At 36.4% G+C, this 25,297-nt stretch overlaps 2 protein-coding genes across 3 annotated transcripts in view; one reads left to right on the forward strand and one right to left on the reverse strand.

Annotated features, from left to right (window-relative positions):
- ERLIN1 (ER lipid raft associated 1) overlaps positions 1-6,437 on the reverse strand; it is a 610,419-nt gene extending 603,982 nt beyond the window's left edge. The window contains exon 1 of one of the 2 annotated variants that reach the window (XM_044056735.1): positions 6,201-6,437. The gene's annotated coding sequence lies outside the window, so the exon portion shown is untranslated. The other variant, XM_044056736.1, reaches the window with a different exon arrangement.
- Positions 6,438-6,522: 85 nt separating this feature from the next.
- Positions 6,523-25,297, forward strand: part of ALDH18A1 (aldehyde dehydrogenase 18 family member A1) — a gene marked incomplete in the record, with an annotated part of 362,299 nt that continues 343,524 nt past the window's right edge. Inside the window, 1 exon segment of the mRNA XM_044056733.1 lies at positions 6,523-6,638.

Genomic DNA, 25,297 nt, shown 5'->3' on the forward strand with positions numbered 1-25,297 from the left:
GCTCATTACTCACACCTCACCAACCAAGTGACTAAGCAGCTCACCCTACTATTCAGACAAGACCAAAGGGCAATTTCAGGTATACTCTCCAGTCCAGCTGATGAACCTGGGTATCCTGAGGCAATGTTACAACTGCCTCATGTACACAGACAACACTCTCCTCCTACTAGGGTTGCCACCCCTCCGTTTTTTTTCCGGACTATTAAGAAATCAAACTGATTCTCTCGTAGTCCGGAAAACACTGTACAAACTCCGGTATTCTGTTTCAAAAAGGAAACGGGCTATCGGAGTTTGTAAATCGGCTGATTTACTATGCTTTTTTTTACAGAAAAGCATAGTAAATCAGCTGAAAGCAGGCAGCAGGCACGAAAAAAAAAAGAGAGTGTTCCTGCTGAGTGATGTCACCGCGATGTGGGCCGGAGATGGGGGTGGGGTGGGGGGGGGGGTTACTGGTGACACGAGGGGCGTGGCTTTACTCCGGTTTTAGCCACGAAGGAAGGTGGCAACCCCACCTCCTACCACAAAACATTAACATATGCGAGATGCAATTATACAGCTAAATTGGAGGCTAAGCTCTCTCCACCCAAGACTGGAACAAGCAGTCATGAGGCGAAGGTTAACACTTGCACCACACATCCAGCCTCACACAGACATACTACACCAGCACTGGCAAAAAATACACATAAATACACAAAATCATACTCTGAGGCTCTAAATAAAAACCTGCAAAAGCATCACAGACCTCCAAAGCAGACACCCAAAAAACCTGCACCTCCCATCACAAACCAGAGAATACATAAAACACAAAATCAGTGTGCTGCACAATCACAGCCCTTAAGATGAAATAACATACCTAACACACTAGTAATAGGCGACTCTATAGTCAGACACACTGATGTCCCACTCACTAGGCTGGACAAGGATAAGGTTACTGTTAGCTGCCTGTCCGGAGCCAAAAACCACCACATAACACAAGCACTCAGGTCACTCCAGAACAAGTACAGATATGACTCTGTCATTGTTCATGTTGGTGTGAATGACCCGAGACGTACCTCCCTGATCTACATGAAAACAGACATCGAAGAGCTCTCTGATCATGTAGCCCAGGCGGGTATGACCCTGACCCTGAGTAGCATCCTGCCCTCACCAAGAATGACACCGCAGTATAAAGAAAAAAATTATCAATTTCAACAATTGGTGAAGCTTCTGGTGTCATGCTAAGGGGATCCAGTGTCTGTCAGCCTGGGACGACATGCTCGACAGGCCTTGTTGCTTCACAAGAGACGGCTTGCACCTGTCACCCCTAGGCTTTCGAATATTGGCCAAGGCTCTTGCTGCCCCCATAGTGCCTTTTTTAGGCAAGGCTCAAAAGTCAAACCCACCTCCGTAAACAGCATAAATAAAAAAGTGAGGATTATGCTACTCAACGCCAGGAGTTTAAATCGCAAAATGCACGTGCTCGAAGCACTCCTCAGTATGGAGAATGTCAACATCTGTGCAGTAACTGAAACCTGGTTCAAGGCTCCACAGAGCACCCCAGCACTACCGGTCTACAACTTTTACCACACATTTCATCCACAGAACATGGACCGAAACACAAAAGGAGGGGGTGTATCCATACTCATCAAGGATACCTACACCTCCAGGTTAGTGGCGCAGCATGATACCTCAGAGATCATCCATGTGCAACTAACATCAGGCAAATCTGCAATGCAAATTGTGGCCTAGTACAGATCACCCTCCATGACCCAGGACCACCACTCCGCCTTTCTGGAGACACTGGAAAACATGAAGGTCCTACCGAACACCCCAATATTGGGCAATTTCAATTACACTACCGTTAACTGGGAAAACTACTCTAGTGCAAACTCCCAGGTCCAGCGCTTCCTGGAATTTATCAACTCAAATGCCCTGGATCAGCTGGTAAACTCCCCTACCAGAGGTGAAGACATATTGGACCTGGTCATCACCAACATGGGCGACAGGTGTTCCACACCAGAGGTCAACCCATCACTGGTTAGATCAGACCATAAACTAATCACTCTGGATGTCCACACCCCACCTCCACCCCAACTAAGGAAACCACAGTAAAAAACTTTTCTAAAGCAAACTTCACCTTACTTAAGACAGAGGTGGTAAGTTTCACAGCCCCCACACTAAAGGATAATGCTGCCCAAGATGCAGAAACCTTTACAAATGCACTCTATGAGCACCTACAAGGATGCATGGATCGTGCCATCCTTAGCAAAACCAAGACTCACTCCTCTAAGAGAAAGAAACCAGTCTGGTGGACCCTTGCCATAAACAGGCTATACAATAGAAGGAGGAAACTAGTTCAGCAAATCCCAAGAAGGAAAGACATCCCTGATCAGTAGCAGTAAGAAACTAAGGACCCTCATAAAATCCTCCAAAGCTAACTTCGAAAGAAAAATAGCCAAGGATTCGAAAGATAACCACAAAGCCTTCTTTAGCTATGTAAAGAATCTAAGTGGCAACTCGCAGATAGGCTGAGCTAGTGCAAAATAGCACAAAATATAGTGAACTCACTGATATTGCCAACATCATGGCAGATAGATTCAGTGAAAACTTCACCCCCCTCTCACCCCCAAAAGGGTTCACAACAATACCGGAAAAGTGCAGTGTCCCAGAAATCACAGAAGCACAGGTGAAAACAGCCCTTTCAAAATCCAAAAGCACAGTGTCAATGGGGCCAGATAGTGTCCCAGGCTGTGTCTTGCACGAACTACAGATCAAACTAACTCCCCACCTAAACACATTGTTCAACCTCAGCATCTCCACAGGCTACGTGCCCATAGAATGGAGCACAGCAGCGGTTATTCCACTCCACAAAGGAGGGGCCACAACTGACCCTGGTAACTATCGCCCCATAAGCCTGACTAGCCTGGTCTGCAAGGCTATGGAGCGCATCATCATGGAACTCATTAACAAAGACATTGGGAACCTCCAAACACTTGACCCGACCCAGTTTGGATTTGTTAAGGGCAGATCATGCCTACTAAACCTGGTTGACTTATTCGAGACAGTCACCAAGGCCATACATGAGGGGAAGGTAGTTCACACAGCCTACCTTGATCTTGCCAAGGCTTTTGACACCATTCCCCACTCGGGAATTATAGAAAAACTCACCAGCCTGAACATAAACTCCAACATCACGAGATTGGTTGCCAACTGGCTTACAGACAGAACTCAGACGGTAAGAATAGCGGGCTCCAGGTCTGACTCTAAACCAGTCACAAGTGGTGTCCCACTAGGCTTGGTCCTAGAACCCCTACTGTTCGGCATATACTTCCCAGAAGTACAGGCAAACACAGGAGGACTATGGCTGACCAAGTTCGCCGATGACTACAAACTGGGAGCCATAACTGATTCTCCAAAAGGGCCTTACTGAGACGGACACCTGGTGTCAAAGTCATGGTCTCAAGCTAAATGCCAAAAAACGCATAGTCATCCCGTTTGGGAAAAACAAAACACCCATGAATTACCACATAGGTGGCAGTCCCCTTAATACAGAAGAGGGAATAAGAGATCTGGGGACCCAGGTAGATAGTAATCTCTCCTTTGACAATCATATTGCCAAAGTAGTTAGGAAATCCTTCTATGTAGCCCATCCAATTACTAAAGGGTTCGCATCTGGAAATAAAGAGGTTACAGTGCCCCTCTACTCGTTACTCATCAGACCCATCATATAGTACAATGCCCCATTTGGGATGTACCTCACAAGACACTTCCAACAGCTGGAAAGACCACAAAAGTACCTCACCAAAAGGATTACTGGTCTCAAACATATGTCCTATGCAGCCCGACTGGAAAAACTCCAGCTGTACTCAGTGGCATATCGCTTACTCAGAGGTGATCTCTGCCTGACTTACAAAGCCATGTCCAACTCAGAATTGATGGACATGCTCCACCTAAAGAAATCCAAGTCACTGCGAGCCACTTACTCTAGTGAATTAAACTCGCCACAACAATAAATAGAACATGCTGGAGGGATAGATTCCGGTCACAGAGACTCCCCATGCTTTGGAACAAAATTCCGAACTACATTAGATAGAGCCCCTCACTAACACTCTTGAAGAGAAACCTTGATGAGTGGATGGGTAACAGAAAATACACCCCTGAGATTACTTCATTGGCTCTTCTTGACAGAGGCTCAGTTAATTAATCAATGGGGCAGCGAAAGTTGACACACTCTGGCTAGGCTTATAAATGCCCTCAGGCAGATACCCTAGTACCTACCTATTTACTTAATTCTCATGGGGTAGATTATGCATAATAATGCCAGACAATCATGGACAACTACACGTTTAGAACCTTACAAGCAAAGCAAGAATAGAGTTTGCAAAAAAAAAAAAAAAAAAAAATTAATTGTTAACCAAGACAGTCTAAGAAACAGCTCATACACAGTGGAGGCCTGGGAGAGAGACTCCAAGGTGGTTATGGTACATACTGAACATAAAACACTTGAGGATCAAGTAAAACAAATTTGTAGTATGCATGCAAACAATACAGTTTAAGATCAAACATAAATACCTAGTATATACACATCTAATAAATACACAATAAAGAAAGTAGTAAGGTACATTATTACAATTTCAGATCAATTCATGATGTACATTGCAAGAGTCTTAATTTCACAGAAAAATATATACAAAATTGAGTGGATTTACACATTTCTGTAGGCAAATGAAGTAGCAGTTCAAATCGTTTAAGTAGGTACCATGACAGGACCTACCATGATGACATACAACGAAGTAAGCTATTCTGTACCTAGTACAACTTATAAGGGAGGGCTGTCATCTTGTGTGAAAGTAAACTGTAAAAAATAGTGAAAAATAAAAATTTACAATTATTCAGACTTTATAACCTTGCCTAGCTTTAAGACAGTCTTGACAACTACATTATACACATGGATGTCGTACCTGATCAAAGGTTTCCACCTGTCCTACTTTGCGAGGGACAGTCCCTCTTTGGGCAGTTGTGTCCTGCAAAAAAATTGTAAACATGGCAAATGTCCTGAGATTTTGGGACAAAATTATTTCCTATATTTTATGTAATAGTTGCATAAAACAGTTATTCTGCATCTAAAACACCTAAATGTTATAAGAAACAGAATAAGCAAATAAAATGCTACAAGAATAAGTTTTATTTAGGCAAAAAAGTGAAGTTCTGTCCTTTGCACTGGCCGGTGGTTTGTTTTGGCCTGCAAAATCTGACATTTGTACCAAAAATGTCCCACTTTGGGCATTTGAAAAGGTAGCAACCCTAACCTGATTAGGTTGTCAAGTTTGCGTTTTCTTTTTGTTTTTTAACCAGTACAGCACATTCTTATAATTACCATACACTCCGATTGCCAAAAATGCCACCGTTACAAACTGTAATCAAAAGCGAAAACATTTAAGAAATTAGTCTGAAGTTCAGTCGTTGGTTAATTGGGATTGCAACTCAAGACAGGATTTCCAAAGCAAACAGTACGTTAAAGGAATGAGCATCGCACTCTGCTCAGGACAAGGGCGGGGGTGACAACAGACACCTAATGACAGTTATGACTGCATATCAAATAAAATTAAGCAACTACCCAAAGTTGCAGATGCATAGCACCACACATGCTGGAGACAAACAACAGGATTACCTCCAAGCAAAACAAGTTTGTAACATCGTACCTGCCATCAGAACTAGTCACCATAAACCCTCAACCAGGCCCACATGCTGCAAGACAGAAGATCCCATATTACCTTCTAAGAAGATATGAGCCAAGTAACTTTCGGGGTGAACAAGAACCAGTTAAGTGCTGCAACACCACTTAAAATGACCTAAGAAAACTTTCGAGTTACACTTGTATGTAGCATGCAGTTGCAAAGCCAGCACAAAGTCCATTTATAGATTCATAGTAAGTGAAGGGATCTGCTGGGTGGAGAACAAACTAACCATACTTAGAAGTTAAGACGATAGGAGCCCACTACGCTTTTCTAGAACAACATTAATTTAACTTGACTAACGCTCGAATCCAAACGGCATAGGACTGCAAAATGCAATGCAATATTTACAACCAATCATAAAACACGATGAAAATCAAAGGCACAAATTAACAACTACTTACTAATCAGTAACTCAAACTTATTGATCAGACTTCTTCCTCATTCCGTATCAATTTCCAGCAGCACTATCGACCTACTTCTTACCTGTATCCTTGCTGAGAACTGCAACACCAAAACGTTTTTCTTCCTAAAACTCTTTCAATTTTACTAAAACGGTTCCCTGTAACTCCAGAAAATAACCAAAGAGTCTGTTATTTTTTTCTAAACCGAATTCTCAGATGAGAACTACAGAACAGTACAGTAAATAGCATCTACTTCCGGGTTCCGAATATCATTCCAAGAAGTGCGATATTTCACTGTTACACAGCATGGAACTGACTTTCAAACAGTATTTTGCCATCCACTAAATGGCATCCCTGTTCACGAACTCGTGGTCGGCATTTCCATTACAGAGTTCAATGCACGCATTGACGTGGCATGCTGCGTACACCTAGGCCTTTTATATTCTGTACCTGGTTTAGCTGACCGGTCTGGTGGAAGGCAGGTTCCTGGTATAGAAAAAGGGACTTGTTGGGAAGTTGGGTGAGTGGTAGTAGTGGGAGAGGTTATGATTTTTTTTTCTGTTCAAGTGTACTGGCTAAATGTAGATCTTGTGGTGATATTTTAAGGCACACATTTGGTTACAGAAGATAAACACTGCTGTAGTTTTTCCTGCAGATTTTGGTATTGCTCTAGTGCTAATTTTGTGTTAAAGCATTAGGTACTCGTTCACTACGGTCAGAGATTTGATAACACCGGTTTTAGGTTATAAAACTAGTAACTTGGCAGGGTTTGGCTGCATAAGATGCACTGGTTGCGCTATTTATTAGTTCTGACAGGATACTTTGTTAGACGTCTAACAGTCTGAATTGGTGTGTGTGTATATACAGTAGTTGACACGTTTACCGAGTATGTTAAAATCGGTTGACACTATACTTAAAAAGAGAATGCTTTGAGTTTAAGGCATCAGACGGTAAGGTTTGTTAACATGAACTAATGAAACTTGATACAGTACCAAAGTAAAATAAATATAGTTAAGTTGGAGTTAAAATGAAAATCTTGAAAGCATACATGCTTGACTGTGTTTGGTAAACCACTCCTCTTTCTAGCATCACCTGTGTGCCTTTGCAAGTCTATAACCTTAAAAAAAGATATTTTGTCCCTGCAGTGCTCAAACAATCTGCTGTATTTGGAGAACTGCCCCTCTCCTGGGGCAAATTCATATTTTTCTTCTGGTCTCTGGCTACCCGTGATAGGGAAAGTCCTATTACTGGGACCTCTGCACTTAAGCTGGCTTGGATGTGTGGCTTCTGGTATATCATTATTTGTAAATATTTTGTTAGATTTTAGTTCATGCAGTCTAAACCTCTATCTTCCTGGCTAAAGTGATATTTCTGCCCAACATATAAGGTTCATAAATGTGGATGTACATGACTGTCCTCCCCCACCTCTGAATTATACTGCAAGTACTCCATTGGCGATTGCACTTTCTACAACTTTGGTCACTGAGTCTGTCATCTGGCTAAGTACATGGTGGAGCTGAAATCAGTGAGAGTGAAGACATTCCACAGGTTGGGAGAGCTAACATTCAGCCAGTTGCTTCCTTCCCTCCCCAACTAGCTTCTCCAGGGCTTGAACTACTTACCTAACCTGAATTGGCTGGAGAGTTTCTTGTGTAGGAAGGCAAAGGCGCAGGATGTAACAAAAAATGTGTCGAGTCACTAACTGACACTTTATCGCTTAGAAGGAGGAAACGTTTTCTGGTCATAACTGGTGTGACAGCTGCCTTTCCTGGCTGTGTGTATATCACTGATTGAGATTAAAAACAGTTATGCAACTTTAGCCATCAGTAAAAACAGGGATGCTTTTAGTTTATTTTCCCCCCACTGCTGACAGGGTGAACTTGCTGTTAGATCTCTTATTTTTGATAGTATTTTTTTTTTTTTTTTTTTGAGAAGGATTTTCTCTAAAAGTTGTGTAAGCACTTTATATAGCAGACTGTCATCCATCAACGGTATAAATCAGTGCATGGTTTTGATTCAGAAATCAAAATTTAATTTATTTCATTGTCATTTGCAACATGCAGTCTTGAGTATATTCTGTTTGATTGGTGCAGTTTGTTCTGTTTTCCAATTATTCATTTGCTTGTTATACAGGTTTTATAGGTACATTTAAACTTCCCTAATTATTTCTTGTTTAGCTGTATTGCATGAGCTTGCCTTTGCAACAGTAGATTCCTGCATTGGCTGTTGTATTAATTTGCTTTTTAGTTTGTGATTTTTGCATTTATTCAAGTTGTAAAGGAAACGAGTGATTGAACTTGCTGTCCCATCAGCCTAACAAAACAATTTCATGATTTGTTCTCTAACTGCTTCCTGGAGTACTACAGGACTTCTAGCTTTTGCTTCTATCTGTGGTCTTCCAATAAATTTGAATTGGGAAACTGTGCCATTGATTTTTATAGCCCATCCATGTTGAGGCTAATTGCAATGTTTTTATTGTACTGAATGTATTTTGCTCCAGATAAGACCAGCAAAGTTCTGTTTATTCAGTATTCTATGATGGCTTATATTTGGTACTTTTTATATTGCTGTTTGGCTATGTTTTAGTTGAACCTGGATATTTTTCTACAATTTTCTGTTTTGTATTGCTGACTGATGGATTTGTGTTATTTCAGGCAGAAATCATATAATTTTGTTTCTTGTATTCTTGACATTATCAGTTTTCAAACATACATTCTATGTAAACACTAGTAGTTAAATGTATTTCTGTAGGAAAAATGTAATTGTTTACATTCTTGCTCACCTGGTAGCAGTTATGAATAGCCTGCTACCTCACCTTGCTTGTAAATTAAGAAAATTGTGCTCACTTGGAGTGAAGTAAGACAGATGTGATCTTCATAAGAGATGTGAAAGGTGGAGGCATAAACTTGTAGATTCATTAGCTTGCATAACCTGATATAAAGAATGATTCAGTAGCTCTAAAATAAAAAGCTAAGCAACCCAAAGCAAGTTGAATACAGTATCCAGAACAGCATGGATTAGTAATGGAGGAGCATGTTGGGTAAAAGTAATGAATTATTGGGAACGGGTGAGCACAGTAGACTAGGTTGCAAATGGTCTTGAGTATTTTGTTGTAGCAAACTGCTTGTTGATCTACCCTGGCCTGACTCAAGCTTAGCTGTTCTCTCCCTTTATCAGCTTAATTTCTCATCAACTCTTCTCTGATCAGATCACCCCAAACTGTTGCCTTTTTCAATCCATTCTTGCCGGTGTTCCTGTTTAGAGTCAACTTGATAGTCTCAATCTCATATTCTACTCCAGGTAGTAAAAACAAAAATGTGCATGTCAGTGACCAGATAGGTTCTTCCCTAACCATTTCCTAGTCCTCGAAGGTTCTTCACACTTCCTGTCCCTTCCACATAGGGATTGGTGAGGACCTTACTTGCATAGATTGGCTTGGTGATTGGTTTAGATGGGGAAGTTTGACGACTGCAGTTCTGTTGAGTTGGAGAATTATTTCTTGGACCATGTGAGATGTAATCTCGCATACCAGATAAGGTGTTCTACTTTAGTATAAAACCATGTTAACTGCCACATTCATGCTAACCAGTGTTGTGCTTGGCAACTTTGAGGAGAGGAAACTCGTTGGGGCAAATCCGCATCATCTTTAAAAAACTTTTGAAGAAGGGAAACTCGCTGAGACTGTCCATAGACCCCCAAAAGGGCTTTTAAATGTGACTGTGATCTGCTGCAAAAGCTCAAAAAAATGCCACCTATCTGAGGTGTGCAGTTGGTGGTGTCTCACACAATGTTTACTATGTCTAATGATGCTGCTGTCAGTATTCCTGTGCCTACCTATATGGCTGTATCCCCAGGATCAGTGCTGGGGCCACAATTGTCATTATTCATTAATGATGAGCTGTGGAGATTTTATTTTTATTCAAAGCACAAAATCCAAAAGAAACAGGTTTCGTCTCGTCTAAAGTAACAGCCTTCCTCAGTGTTTAACTGAATATTTATACTCTGTGCTTATGTACATAATCCCTGTGTTCAAGAGCCCTGTGATTTGTTCATCAATTATAGATGTTCATTCAATCCAGGTGAAAACAAAGCATCTAATTTTATAATCTACCTTTTCTCCTTTGAGTCCAGAAGACTATGCAAACATCCTTTGTCTATTCTATTAGCTACGATTTTATCAATAATAGTAAATCTGAAGGTTGCAGTAGTATGAAGGGTTTTTTAAATTTTTGGGCCCCGGGGGGGGGGGGCCCCCCCCCCTTTTTTTTTTAAAAATTTTTTTTCCCCCCCCCCTTTTTTTTTCCCCCTTTTCCTTTTTTTAAAACCCTTTTTGGAAACCCCCCCTTTTTTTAAAAAAAAACCCCTTTTTTTTTGGGGTTTTTTTTTTTTAAAAAAAAAAAAAATTTTTTTTTTGGGGGGAAAAATTTTTTAAAATTTTTCCTTGGTTTGGTTTTTTTTTTTTGGGTTTTTGGGTTTTTTTTTTGGGGGGGTTTTTTTTTTGGGGGAAATTTTTCACTTTTTTTTTTTTTTTTGGGGTTTTTTAAAACCGGGGGTTTAATTTTTAAAAATTTTTTTAAAAGGGTTTTTCCCCCCCCGGGGGGGGGGGGGAAAAAACCCGGGGAAAAAAACCCCACCTTTAAAATTTTAAAGGGGGGGTTTTTTTTAAAAAAAAGGGTTTTTTTTTCCCTTTTTTTGGGGAAAAAGGGGGGCCCCCTTTTTTTTTTTTTGGGGGGGAAATTTTTTTTTAAAAAAAAAAAACCCCAAAAATTTTTTTAAAAATTTTCCCCTTTTTTAAAAAATTTTTTTTAAAAAATTGGGGGTTTTTTTTAAAAAAGGGTTTTTCCAAAAAAAAAAAAATTTAAACCCCTTTTTTTTTTAAAAAATTATTTTCCTTTTTTTTTGTTTTTTTTTTTTTAAGGTTTTAAGGGGGGGGAAAAAGGGTTTTAATTTTTTTTTTTCCGGGGGGGTTTTCCAAAAAATTTTTCCCTTTTTTCCCCCCAAAAAAAAAAAACCTTTTTTTAAAATTAATTTTTTGGTTTTTTTTTTTTTTTTTCCCCGGGGGTTGGGCCCCCAAATTTTTAAAAAACCCTGGGCCCCCCAAAAAATTTCCCAAAAAATTTTCTTTTCCCAAAAATTTTTTTTTTTTTTTTTAAAATTTTTTTCCCCCCCGTTTTTTTTAAATCTTTTTTAAAACCCCGGGGCCCCCCCAAAAAAAACCCCCTTTTCCCCCCCCCAAAAAAAAATTTTTCTTTCCCAACCCGGGGGGGTTTTTTCCCTTTTTGGGGGGAAAGGGGGCCCCCCCAAAACCCCCCTTTTAAAAACCCCCCAAAAAAAAAAAACCCCCTCCCTGGGGAAAAAAACCCAAAAAAAAAACCAAAAAAACCCTGCAAAAAACCCCCCAACAAAAAAAAAAAACACAAAAAACCCGGGTTTTAAAAAAAAACCCCCCCCCCAAAAAAAAAAACACCCCCCAAAAACAAATGGGGGGGAAAAAAACCCCTTGGGGAAAAACCCCCCCAAACATAAAAAACCCCCTTCCGGGGGGCCCCCCCCCCCAAAAGGGGGGGGGGGTTCCTTTTGGGGGAAAAAAAAAAAGGGGAATTTTTGAAACCCGGGGGGGCCCCCCCCCCCCCCCCAAAAAAGGCCCCCTTAATTAAAAAAAAATTTTTTTTTGGGGGGGGGAAAAGGCCCTTTTTTCCGTTTAAACCCCTAAAAAACCCCCCCGGGGGGGCCATTTTAAAAATTTTTTTTTTAAAAAAAACCCCCCCCCCTTTTCCCCGGGGGGGAAACCCCCCCCCCCCCAAAAAAAAAAAAAAATTTTTTTGGGGAAAGGCCCCCCCCCTTTTTTGGGGTTTTTTCCCCCCCCTTTTTTGGGGGAAAAAAATTTTAAAAAACCCCAAAGAAAAACCCCCAAACCCCCCCAAAAAAAAAACCCGGGGGGGGCCTTTAAAAAAACCCCCCCTTTGGGGGGGGGCCCCCCAAAAAAACCCAAGGGGGGGGGGGTTTTTTTTGGGAAACAAAATTTCCCCGGCCCCCAACCTTCCGGGAAAAAAAAAAACCCCCAAAAAAAAAAAATTTTTTTCCCAAATTGGAAAAATTTTTGGAAAAAAGGGGGGTTTAAAAAAAACCCTTTAAAAAAACCCCCAAAACCCCCAAAAAAAAAACCCCAAACACCCCTTTTTTTTTAAAAAAAAAAAAACCCCCCCCCCCAAAAAAAAAAACCCCCCCCCCCCAAAAAAAAAAAAAAACCCCCAAAGGGAATTCAAAAAAAATGGGGAAAAAAAAGGGGGAAAAAAACCCCCCAAAAACTTAAAATTCCCCCCGGGGCCCCCTTTTTCCCCCCCAAAAAAAAAAACCCTTTGAACCAAAAAAACCCCCTTTCCCCCCGGGAAAAAAAAACCCCAAAAAAAAAAAAAAAAAAAAGGGGGGGGGGAAACCTTAAAAAAAAAAAAAAAACCCAAAAAAAAAAAAAAGGACCCAAAAAAATTTTAAAAGGGTTTTGGGTTTTAAAAAAAAAAAAAAAAAAAAAAGGAAAAAGAAAAACCCCCCAAAAAACCCAAAAACCCCGGTTGGAAAATTTTTAAAAAAAAAATTAAACCAAAATTTCCCCCAAAAAAACCCGGGAAACCCCCCCCCAAAAAAAAAAAAAAGGGGGGGCCCCCCCCCCCCCAAAAAATTTTTAAAAAAAAAAAGGGGGGGGGGGCCCCCCCCCGGGGTTCCCCCCAAAAATGGGTTTTTCCCCATTAAAGGCTTTTTTCCCCCCCCCCCAAAAACCCCCGGGGGGGCCCCCTTTTAAAAAAAAGGGGGGTTTTTAAAAAAAAAAAAAACCTTTGGGAAAAAACCCCCCTTTTTTTTTGGGGGAAAAAAAAAAAGTTTTTTAAATTTGGGGTTTTTTCCCATTTTTTTGGGGGGGGAAACCCTTTAAACCCCTTTTTTCCGGCCCCCCCCCCCGGGGGAAAAAAACCCCAACCTTGAAAAAAACCCACAAAATTTTTAAAAACCCCCCGGGTTAAAATTTCCCCCTTTTTTTTAAAAAAGTGGGGAAAAGGGGGGGCCCCTTTTTTTTTTTGGGGGGAAAAAAGGGGGAAAGGGCAAAAAATTTCAAAAAAAAAGGGAATTTAAAAAAAAAAAAGGGGGGGCCCCGGGGAAAAAAAAAGGGGAAAAAACCCCAAAAATTTAAAAAAACCCCCCCCCCCAAAAAAAGGGGAACCAACCAAAAGGGGAACCCCCGGGGGGAAAAGGGGCCCCGGGGAATTAATTTTTTTAAAAATTTTAAAAAAAAAATTCCCCCGATAAAGGGGGGCCCCCCAAAAACCCCCCCCCCCCCAAAAAAATTTTTTTTTGGGAAAACCCCAAAAGGGACGGGGCCCCCCCCCCCAAAAAAAAAAGGGGGAAAAAAAAAACCCCCCCCAAAAAACCCCCCTTTTTTTCCCCAAAAAAAATTTTTTTTGGGTTTGGGGGCCCCCCTAAATTTTTTTAAACCCTTTTTTTAAAAATTTTAAAAAAAAAAAATTTTCCCCCCCCAAAAAAATTTTTGGAAAATTCCCCCCCCCCAAAATTTAAAAAAACCCCCGGGGGAAAAATCCCGGCCTTTTTGGGGGGCCCCCCCCAAAAAAAATTTCCCAAATTTTTTGGGGAAACCCCCCCCCAAAAAAAAGGGGAAAAAAAAAGGGGGGAAAAAAAAAGGGGGGGAAAAAAATTTTGGGGAAAAATGCCCTTGGGAATAAAATCCCCCCAAACCCAAAAAATTTTCCCCAAAAAAAAATTTTTAAAAAATTTTTTTTTTAAAAATTTTTTTTTTTACATTTTTCCATTTTAAAAACCCCTTTTTTTCCCTTTTTTTGGGTTTTCCCTTTTTTTTGCTTTTGGTTTTTTTGGGGGCCCTTTTTTTAAAAAAAAATTTTTTTCCCCAAATTTTTAAAAAAAAAAGAAAAAACCCCGGTTTAAATTTTAAAAAATTTTAAATTTTTTTAAAAGTAAAGGGGGGGGGAAAATTTTTTTTTTTTTTTTAAAAATTTTTTTTTCCCCTTTTTAAAAATTTTAAAAACCCCATCCCCTTTTTTTTGGGGGGGGCCCCCCTTTTTTTAAAAAAACCCCCTTTTTTTTTCCCCCTTTTTTTTAAAAAATTTTTCCCCCTGGGGGGGGGGAAAAAGGGGGGGGGGGGGTTTTTGGGTTTTCCTTTTTTTGAAAATTTTCCAAAAAAAAAAAAAAGGGGGGGGGGAAAAAAATTTTTTTTTTAAAATTTTTTTAAAAAAAACTCCCCCCAACCCCCCCCCAAAACCCCCCCCAAAAATTTTTTTAATAAAATTTTTAAAAAAAAAATTTTTTAAAAAAATACATTTTAAATTTGAAAAAAAAGGGGAAAGGGGGTTTTTCCCCAAAACCTTTTTTTAAAAAAATTTTTCCCAAAAAAAATTTTTGGGAAATTTTCCCCCCCTTTTTTTAAAAGCCTTTTTTTGGGGGAAAAGGGTTTTTTTTAAAAAGGGGGAAAAAAGGGTTTAAAATTTTTTTTTTTGGGGGGAAAAATTTTTTTTGGGGGGAATAGTTTTTTTTTGGAAGGTTTTTTTTTTTTTTTTTTTAATTTTTCCCGGGTTTTTGGGGTTGAAAGGGGGGAAAATTTTTTTTTTAAAAAAGGGGGAAAAAAATTTTTTTCCCCTTTTGGGGGTTTTTTTTTGTTTTAAAAAAAAAATTTGGGGGTTTTTTTTTTTTAAAAACCAAAATTTAAAAATTAAAAATTTTTTTTTAAAAATTTATAAAAAAAATTTTTTTGGGGGGAATTTTATTTTTTTAATTTTTTTTTTTTTTTTTTTTTTTTTTATCTATATATATATATATTTTTTTTTTATTTAATTTTTTTTTTAAAAAAAAAATTTTTTTTTTTTTTTTTATATATATAATTTTTTTATATATATATTTTTAAAATTTTTTAATATTTTATATAAAAAAATTTTATATATATATATATATTATATATATAAAATAAATATATCAATAAAAAAAAAAAAAAAAAAAATTTTTTTAAAAAATTAAATATATATAAAAAAATATATATATTTAAATATATTTTTTTAAAATTTTTTTTTTTAAAAAAATATTTATATATATATATAATATATATATATATATATATATATATATATAAAATTTAATTTTTTTTTATTTAATATATATATATATATATATATATATATTTAAAAATTTTTTTTTTTTTTTTTTTTAAATTTTATATTTATATATTTAATTTATTTTTATATATATATATATATATATTTAATTTTTTTTTTTTTTTATATATTTTTTTTTTTTTTTTTTTTTTTTAATTTTTTTTTTTTTTTTTTTTTTTAATTTTTTTTTTTTTTTTTTTTTTTATTTTTAAAAAAATTTTTAAATATATATATTTTTTTTTTAAAATTATTTTTTTTTTTAAAAAAAAAATTTTTTTTTTTTTATATAACTTAAAAAAATATTTTTTTTTTTTTTTTTTTTTTAAAAATTTTAATTTTTTTTTTTTACTTTTTTTTATATTTAATTTTTTTTTTTAATAAATTTTTTTTTTTTCTTTTTTAAATTTTTATATTTTTTTTTTAAAAATTTTTTTAGGGGTTTTTTTTTTTTTGGTTTTTTTTTTTAAAAAAATAATTTTTAAAAAATTAAAAATATATAATATATAATTTTTATAAAAAAAAATATAAAAAAAAATTTTTTTTTTTTTTTTAAAAAAAATTTTTTTTAAAAATTTTTTTTTTAAAAAAAAAAAAAAAAAAAAAATTTTTTTTTTTTTTTTTTTTTTTTTAATTTTTTATATATATATATATATATATATTTAATTTTTTTTTTTATATATATATATATTTTTTAATTTTTTTTTTTTTTTTTTTTTTTTTATTTTATATATATATTTAATTTATATATATAAAAAATATATATTTTTTTTTAAAAAGAAAAAAAAAAAAAAAAAAAATTTTTTTTTTTTTTAAAAAAATTTATTTTTAAAATTTTTTTAAATTTTTTTTTTTAAAAAAAATTTATATATATATATATTTAGTTTTTAATATATAAAATTTTTTTATATATTTTTTTAAAAAAAACCTTTTTTTTAAAAAAAAAAAAATTTTTTTAAAAATTTTTTTTTTTTTTTTTTTTTTTTTAAAAAAATTTTTTTTTTGGGGGAAAAAAAAATTTTTTTTTTTTTTTTTTTAAAAAAAAAAAAAATTAAAAAAAAAGGGGGGAAAAAAAAAAAAATTTTAAAAAAAACATAAAAAAAATTTTTTTTAAAAAACCCCCCCCCAAAAAACCTCCCTTTTTTTTTTAAAAAAAAAAGGGGGTTTTTTTAAAAATTTTGGAAAAAACCCTTAAAAAAATTTTTTTTAAATTCCAAAAAAATTTCCCCCCCCAAAAAAAACCCCCCCTTAATTTTTTAAATTTTTTAAAATTTTAAATTTTCCTTTAAAAAAACCCCTTTTTTAAAAAAACCCCCCAACCCTTTTAAGGTTTTTTTTTTTTTTTTTTTTTGGTTTTTAAAGGGTTTTTTTTTTCCCCCCTTTGGCTGGCCCCCCCGGGGGGGGTTTTTTAGGAATTTAAAACCCCCCCCAAAAACCCCCCAAAAAAAAATAAAAAATTTTTTAAAACCCCAAAAAAAAAAAAAAAAAACCCCCCAAAAAACCCCCAAAAAAAAATTCTCCAAAAAAAACAAAAAACAACAAAGGGGGAAAAAAAAACCAGCAGAGGCCACCAAAGCAGAAAAAAAAACCACCTCAGAACACAACACCTACCTGCAGCATAGACCTCACAGTCAGAGTGTCAAACAGTCACAGCCCTTAAGGCCAAAACCTACAATACCAGACACACTAGTCATTGGTGACTCCTGAGTGAACACACTGGCGTCCAGCTCACCAGACTGTAAATTGAGAGAAAGTCCACCAGTAAAGCTATCTGTGGTAGCTAGAATCCGCCACATAGCATGAAGCACTCAGGTCTCTCAACAGCAGGGTACAAATATGACTCAGTCATTGTCCCGCTGTGTAGCGACCTGGGCGTATCAACGGACTACATGAAAGAGACATTGAGGAGCTCTCTGATTATGGCAAGGCGATGACCCTGACCTTAGGCAGTATCCTACCTTCCTGGGGAATGATGCCACAATACAGAATCAGGAGTGAGTCAGCTTTAACAATTGGCTTAAACACTGGCAATTGTCATTCAAAGAGGATCCAGTATCTGTCTGCCTGGGATGACATGCTGGACAAGCCAGCTGCTTCGCATGAGGGCGAGCTTGCACCTGTCACCCTGGGATTCTGGATATTGGCAAAGGCTATTGCCCACCCCATAGTGCCTTTTTTAGGCAAAGGCTCAAATTCCTAAACCTACCACCTAGAACCTTACAAAAAGGAAAAAAAACTAAGGGTAATGCTGCTCAATGCCAGAGTCTAAATCTCAAAATGCCTTTTCGAGGCCCTTCTCAGTATGGAGAACATCGAGTGTCTGTGCTCATGACGAAAACCTGGTTCAAGGCTCCTGAAGGCACCCAAGCGATATCAGGTTTTACCTCATTATCATCGCGTTCCGGCCCCAAAATCCGGACAATGCCAAAGAAGAAAGGAGGGGTATCCATATTCATCAAGGACACCCACACCTCAAGACTGGGTAGCTTAGCACCGCGATGCATCGGAGACCATCCAGGTGCAATTAACCATAGGCAAGGCTACTCTACCAGAATTGCTTGGCAATGTTACAGGCCACCCTCACAAGCTCAGGAACCTCCACATGGCCTTCCTGAAAACACTAGAGGGGATAAATGTATCACCAAAACACCATCATACTAGGTGACTTCTAATTGCCTAATAATATAGACTGGGAACACTACAGAAGCCCAAACCACCCTGGCCCAAAAGTTCATAGATTCATAAACTCAAATGCCATGGAACAACTAGTCACCATCCCCACAAGAGGAGATAACATGCTTGATCATCATCATCACAGAACGTAGGAGCACAATGTTCAGCTTTGCAGGAGTATACCCTCACTGGTGGGATCAGATCCACAAACTAATCTGGCTGGGAGGGTCTTCATCCCACCCCACACCTGAAATAAAAAAGACCACAGTAAAGGAACTTCTCAAAGCCGACTTCACACTTCTAGGGAGACTAATCATGGAGTCCTCCAGCCTAAGAGCCCCCAGGCGTGAGGAAAACAGTACTCAAGCAGCTGAATCCGCCACAAATCGCCTTCCTCCACCAGCACCTGTAGGACTGCATGGATAAAGGCAATCCCAAGCAAAACAAGACTCTTTTGTACCAAAGGCAATAGCGTCAGTGGTGGACCCCAACCGCCATAATGAACTCCCTCCTATAAAAAGGAAGAGCTACTACAAGATGAGCAAAAAAATCACTTAAAGTATAAGACACCCGCCAGTCACTATAAGTAAAAAAAACTAAGAGCTCTCATAAATCAATCAACCAAAGCAAATTTCGAGAGAAAATATTTCAAGACTCAAAAGACAATCATAAGGCCTTCTTTGGCTAGTAAATTTAAAGAACTCCCAGGAGGAAACTCCCCAGATATGCTCAGAACTAGTTCAAAATGATGTGAGAATTACTGATCCTACAGACATTGCCAACTATACTGGCTGACAGGTTCAGTGCAAACTCTCCCCTCTAAAGGGAAGATATCTATACCAAGCGATTGCAGCCCCAAACATCTCCAAAGCCAAGTGAGAACTGCTCTCCAAAGCAAAAAACACACACCAGCATCCATGGGACCTGATGGTGTCCCGGCTGTGTGCTCCACGAACTCAATGATTAAACCCACAGCTAGGACAGCTGTTTTAATCAAGAAGTCTTACCTCTGGATCACATTACTTGGGGAGTGGCACTGCAACTGTGGTCCCACTTCACAAAGCGGTGCCTCCACCGACCCTGAAATTACCCGGCCCATTGGCTTGACAAGCCTTGTATCTGCAAAGCCATGGAGGAATCATAATGGACCCACTCATAAATAAAGACATGGGAATTTGCAGACTTTGGATCCAGCAGTTTGGCTTTGTCAAAAGGCAGATCATGCCTTTTAAACTTGGTTGACTTTTTCAAAACAGTCATTAGAAGCCATTTGATGAGGAAGAGGCAGTCCATACAGCAGCCTACCTCGATCTGGCTAAGACGCCTTGATACAATACCCCGCACTTTCAGAACATCATTCAGAAAAACTCATCAGCAGAAATGTTAACCCATACATCACAAGATGGAGTTTGCAAACTGGCTGATGACAGAACTCACAGGGTCAGAGTTGCTGGGCGCCATGTCGAACTCAAAGCTATAGCTATCACAAGTGAATTGTCCACAGAATCTCAGTCCTGGGCCCACTCTTGTTGGCATCTGCTTTTCGAAATGAAAGCAAACACAGGAGGGTTATGGCTGACCAAAGTTTGCAGATGACTACCAAACTAGAAGCCATGGCCAGAAAACACATCTGACACAGATATCAGCCTTCAGAAGGTCTCACAGAAGCGGATAACTGGTGCCAGAGCTTCGCGGCACAAAGTTAAATGCCAAAAATGCATAGTCATACGCTTGCCAGGGAAAAACAAGGTTACTAATTTCCACCAAATAAATTTGGCTTAATCCACTGAAACACCAAGAGAAAGAGTTAAATAAAGGGACCTGGGGACCCAGGTTGATAGTAGTCTGTCATTAAACACCCATGTAGCTAAAAGTGATTGGAAGACCTTCTGCATTTATACCCATATCATGAAGGGATTCTCACATCTAGATCAAAGGGGAGGTCATAGTCTCCTTACTCATCACTCATCAATTATTAGATTGAAGTACAATATTCGGAGTCTTATCCCATTTACACTTGCAGCAGCTGGAAACGCAAAGTTCCTCACCAAAGGATAAAGGGTCTCAAAATATGTCCTATGCCGCGGCTTGAAGAACTCCAGCTCTATTCAGTAAACACCACTTTTAACTCGAGGTGACCTTTGCTAACATACAAGGCCGTATCAAACCAATTTGAATATGCTTCCTCAAAATCTAGATCATCAGAATACAAGTGGGAGACTTAAACCTCGACCATTATTAATGGGGCGTGCTGGAGGGATAAGATTCATCACCCAAAGGAGCTCTAATAACTTATTGGAACAAATCCCACGGTACATGTGAGGCAGAGCACCTGTGGCCTTGTTCAGAAATCTTGACCAATGGATGGGAGATGTGAATGCCCAGGGATTACCTCTCAGTGTCACTTTCTTCGACAGAGGCACAGCAAAATAATGGGTATAGTTCCCATACTAAAGGGGGTGGCGTAAAGCCACAAAGCGATGGGCTAGGCTTGTAAATGCCTTGGGCGAGATAGCCTAGTGAACCTATGAACCTATGAACCTATGCTCTATATATATACTCCTCATATATATATATATATATAACTCTCATCTCCTCTTAGATTTTTTTTATATATATATATATATATATATATATATATTTAGATTTTTATATATATATATATATATATATACCATATATATATATATATATATATGTATATATATATGTATATATATATTTAGATTTATATATATATATATATATATAATGTAATATATATATCTAATTTAGATTTTATATATATATATATATATATATATATATATATATATATATATATTTAAGATTTTAATATATATATATATATATATATGTATATATATATATATATCTTCTTTATATATATATATATATATCTTTAGATTTTATATGTATGTATATATATATATTTAAGATTATATATATATGTTACATTTATATGTTGGATTTTATGTAATATGCATATGTATATGTATATATATATATGTTGGATTTTATATATATATATGTATATATGTATATATATGTTTAGATTTTTTTTTTTATGTATATATATCTGAAATATAAATATCCATATTAAGTTGTACATATATATATATATATATATATTCTTAGTGATATATATATATTAAGTTTTCATATATGTAATGATAATACACTCATAAGGTATATATAGAATTTACAACAACTAAATATAAAAGATATATATATATATATATTTGGACATATATGTAATATTATTCCAGATGTCATATATACATATATATACATATCATATAAGTCACAAATATATATATATGTATTTTAGATTATCCATATATAATTTAGATTACTCAACTCATATACATATATGTGTGTGCATCTCACATATATAATATATATATATATGTATAGAATAATACATACATATATATATGCTCATATATGTCACGTAGAATATATATTCCATATCTATGTACATGTATGCATTAAATAGGATTGATGTACATACATATAGCACATATATATATGATCAGATTATATGTGTGTGCAGTAATATATATATAGTTTAATAATGATCTGACATATATGTGTGTTATACATCATACATATATTTTGGGGTGCTGGCTATGTGCTAAGGATATATATGTGTTGATTATCTCATCACTCAATTTCAGGATTGAGATATATATATATCATATATTATAAGCCAATACATATTACATATCACTCATATATAATTTTAAGATTATATCATACACATATATATATATATATATATATGTTTAGTTATTATATATAATATATACATATTCTTAGATTTTGTATATATACATATATTTGGGATATATACATATATTTTAGATTATATATATAGGCATACATAATATGTTTAGATCAATACATAAGCATATCTAGATTTCATATATATATATATTTAGATTCTATATATATATACTCACTCTATATATATGTCATATTTTAGCTCATATATATAGATGCTCATATATGGCAATATATATATATATATATGTATATATATATTTAGATTATATATATATATGTATATGTACATATATATATATTGATATACATTATATATATATATATATATTATATATACATATGGCCTGCCTTATATATATAAGACGATTACATATACATATATATCTCCTACATTCCATTCTCCTGCTCTCTCTCTCTCATTCTTCAATATATATATCTATATATATATCATATATATATATAGATTCTTTACATATATATATATATATATATATCTCTCTTTCTATATATATATATATATATATATATATATGTCCTTATATACTCATATATATATATATATATATATATATATATATATATATATATATATATTTAGTATATATATATTTAGGGGATAATCCCCTAATTATATATATATATATATACGAATATATATATATATATATATATATATATATATATATATAAGGCATATATATATATATATGTGTATATATATATGTGTATATATATATATATATATATGCATATATATATATATGTATGTATGTATATATATATATATATATATATATATATATATATATATAATGTATGTATATATGTATATATTCAGGAAGAAAACTGGACACAGCCACCACGATGTGATAAAAAACAAAATTTAATATCAACTGAAACAGAATAAGTGCTTTCACATGTTACACAGGCATGCTTCTTCAGATTTCAAATACTCATTATACCAGCCACATTTAAATACTAACCATTTAATCATGTAATTGCTTGATTAATTAATTGATTAGGCAAGATAATATTCTTAAAGCAATCAATCCTAACTTAAAATCAAGTAAAAATACATGTGTATAGAATAAGGCATATGTTGCATATATATATAAACCCCCACCTGAAATAAAAAAGACCACAGTAAAGAACTTCTCGAAAGCCGACTTCACACTTCTAAAGACTAGTGTGGTCTCTTTTAAGGCCCAGTCGAAAGCCCAGCGGAAAACAGTACTCAAGCAGCTGGAATCACTTACAAATGCCTTCTACCAGCACCTGCAGGAGACTTCCATGGATAAGGCAATCCCAAACAAAACAAAGACTCTTTGTACCAAAGGCAGCGTCCCTCTGGTGGACCCCAGCCTATAAATAAACTCTACAACAAAGGAGGAAGCTACTACAAGATAGAGCAAAATCCTTAAAAGGTAAGACACCCTTGATCACTATAAGTAAAAAACTAAGAGCTCTCATAAAATCATCCAAAGCAAATTTTGAGAGAAAAATAGCTAAAGACTCAAAAGACAATCATAAGGCCTTCTTTAGCTATGTTAGAAACCTGGGAGGAAACTCCAGATATGCTCAGAACTAGTTCAAAATGATGTGAAGATTACTGATCCTACAGACATTGCCAACATACTGGCTGACAGGTTCAGTGCAAACTTCTCCCCCAAAAGGAGATATCTATACCAGCGATTGCAGCCCCCAAACATCTCCAAGCGCCAAGTGAGAACTGCTCTCCAAAGCAAAAACACAGCATCCATGGGACCTGATGGTGTCCCGGCTGTGTGCTCCACTTAACTCAGCGAGGAATAAAACCCACAGCTAGGGACAGCTGTTTAATCATAGTCTTACCTCTGGATCATTACCCAGGGAATGGCACACTGCAACTGTGGTCCCACTTCACAAAGGCGGTGCCTCCACCGACCCTGAAAATTACCGGCCCATTAGCTTGACAAGCCTTATCTGCAAAGCCATGGAGAGGATCATAATGGACCTCATAAATAAAGACATAGGGAATTTGCAGACTTTGGATCCATCCCAGTTTGGCTTTGTCAAAGGCAGATCATGCCTTCTAAACTTGGTTGACTTTTTTGAAACAGTCACCAAAGCCATTGATGAGGAAAGGCAGTCCATACAGCCTACCTCGATCTGGCTAAGGCCTTTGATACAATACCCCACTTTCGATTGAAAAACTCATCAGCTTAAATGTTAACCATACATCACAAGATGGGTTGCAAACTGGCTGAGTGACAGAACCCACAGGGTCAGAGTTGCTGGTGCCATGTCAGACTCAAAGCCTGTCACAAGTGGTGTACCACAGGGCTCAGTCCTGGGCCCACTCTTGTTTGGCATCTATTTTTCGGGCACAAGCAAACACAGGAGGCTTATGTCTGACAAACTTTGCACATAACTGCAAACTGGCGCCATAGTAGAAAACACATCTGACACAGATATCCTTCAGAAGGGTCTCACAGAAACGGATAACTGGTGCCAGAGCCATGGCCTAAAGTTAAATGCCAAAAATGCATAGTCATACCCTTCGAAAAACAAGGTTACACCTGGCTACCAAATAGGTGGCAATCCACTGAGTACAGAAGAAGTTATCAGGGACCTGGGGACCCAGGATGATAGTAGTCTGTCATTCGACACCCATGTAGCTAAAGTAGTTAGGAAGACCTTCTACATTGCCCACCTTATCATGAAGGGATTCTCATCTAGATCAAGGGAGGTCATAGTCTCCCTATACTCATCACTCATCAGACCAATGAGTACAATGCCCCATTCGGAATGTATCTGACCCGACACTTGCAGCAGCTGGAGAGGCCACAAAGTTCCTCACCAAAAGGATAAAGGGTCTCAAACATCTGTCCTATGCTGCCCGACTGAAAGAACTCCAGCTCTATTCAGTCGCTTACCGCTTGCTCAGAGGTGACCTTTGCCTAACATACAAGGCCATGTCAAACCCAGATTTGATGAATATGTTTCACCTCAAAAAATCTAGATCCGTCAGAGCCACAAGAGAGAAAGACTTAAACCTCGACGGCTATTAATAGGGCGTGCTGGAGGGATAGATTCATCACCCAAAGACTCCCTATGCTGTGGAATAAAATCGGTATATGTGAGGCAGAGCACTGCTGGCCTTGTTCAAGAGAAATCTTGACCAATGGATGGGAGATCGCAGATATACCCCAGGGATTACCTCAGTGTCACTGCTCAACAGAGGCACAGCAAAATAATGGGTATAGTTCCCCATACTAAAGTAAGCCACAAAACTATGGGCTAGGCTTGTAAATGCCCTCGGGCAGATAGCCTAGTATGAACCTATGAACCTATGAACCTATATATTATAAACACAAATGATTATACAAGATGTGTATAAAAATATGTATATAAAACCAAATAAAGTGTATAAATAGAATATATGAAACAACCTCAACAATATAAACCATAATATTTATAAACTAATACATATAAAACTTCACTAAAAATGTTTCACTAAAAATGTTCAACAACAACACTTGAGAGGTAAACTAATAAATAAATAACTCTGACTTTA

Source organism: Protopterus annectens, chromosome 14.part0 (genome assembly GCF_019279795.1).
Source record: "Protopterus annectens isolate FY-2018-M chromosome 14.part0, PAN1.0, whole genome shotgun sequence".
Lineage (NCBI taxonomy): Eukaryota > Metazoa > Chordata > Ceratodontiformes > Protopteridae > Protopterus > Protopterus annectens.